Consider the following 1,395-nt stretch of genomic DNA (forward strand, 5'->3'; position numbering starts at 1 on the left):
AAAAAAAAAAAAAAAGAAGCTTGATGAGGTAGGGCCACTGTGAGGAGCATGAGAACTGGACTCACAGAGGGAACAGGAAATGGTAACCATTTCACACTCACTAGAACATGTGTCCATTGAGTAGAGCTTCTGGCAGAACCATCTGTATTATTTTTAATTCCTCTAGGGATATGGGAAGCAAGCACTGTAGCTTCCCCCCGTTTTTAAATTTTATTTATTTTTTTGAGAGTCTCATTTTGTTACCCTTGGTGGAGTGCCATGGTGTCATAGCTTACAGCAACCTCAAACTCCTGGGCTCAAGTCATTCTCTTGCCTCCGCCTCCCAAGAAGGTGGAATTACAGGTGCCTGCCACAACGCCCAGCTATTTTTTAAGAGATGGGGTCTTGTTCTTGCTCAGGATGGTCTCAAACTCCTGAGCTTGGGCAATCTACCCACCTTAGCCTCCCAGAGTGATAAAATTATAGGTGTTGAGTTAGAGTCCAGTCTCCCATTTTTTTTAAACCACTAAAGATGATACAGCTGCCTTTTTAAAACTTTGAATGTATATATAATAGATCATCACTGAAGACCATGCCTATAAAAATTATTATGTTTTTTTTTAGGCAGAATATTACTTTGTCGCACTCAGTAAGGTGCCATGACATCACGACTCATTGCAACTTTAAACTCTTGGGCTTAATCGATTCTCTTGCTTCAGTTTCCCAAGTAGCTGGGACTATAGGTGCCCACCACAATGCCCGACTGTTTTTTAGAGATGCGGGTCTCACTCTGACTCAGGATGGTCTTTTTAACTCTTGTGAGCTCTGGCAATCCACCTATCTCAGCCTCCCAAGTGCTGGGATTACAGGTGTGGGCTACCATGCCCAGCTATAAAAATTATTAAAGGCAACAGTACTCAATTTTTCTGTAGATCTTATATAGTATTTGCTGATTTGGTCTTTAAGCTTTTTGCTCAAAAGTCAATTAAATTTTTTTTTTTAAGTCTCATTTTGTTGCTCTCCATAGAATGCCATGGCATCACAGCTCACAGCAACCTCAAACTCTTGGGCTTAAGTGATTCTCCTGTCTCAGCCTCCCAAGTAACTGGTATTATAGGCACTGCCACAATGCCTGGCTATTTTTAGAGACGAGGTCCCCCTCTGGCTCAGGCTGGTCTTGAAATCATGAGCTCAGACAATCTGCCTACCTCGGCCAGACGAGAATGCTAGGATTACAGGCAAGCATGGGCCACCTCGCCTGGCCCAATTAATATATACATATAATATACATAATTTTTTTGTTTTGCTGGGGCTGGGTTTGAACCTCCCACCTCTGGTATACGGGGCTGGTGCCCTACTCCTTTGAGTCACAGGTGCTGCCCTATATATGTATTTTTTTGTAGAGACAGAGTCTCA

General features: G+C 42.7%; 1 protein-coding gene across 1 annotated transcript in view; it reads right to left on the reverse strand.

Annotated features, from left to right (window-relative positions):
* PCNP (PEST proteolytic signal containing nuclear protein) overlaps nt 1–1,395 on the reverse strand; it is a 25,370-nt gene that overhangs the window by 10,054 nt on the left and 13,921 nt on the right. The window lies entirely within an intron of this gene.

The sequence above is a fragment of the Otolemur garnettii genome, unplaced genomic scaffold (assembly GCF_000181295.1).
Source record: "Otolemur garnettii isolate 467f Iridium unplaced genomic scaffold, OtoGar3 scaffold00220, whole genome shotgun sequence".
In the NCBI taxonomy this organism is placed as follows: domain Eukaryota; kingdom Metazoa; phylum Chordata; class Mammalia; order Primates; family Galagidae; genus Otolemur; species Otolemur garnettii.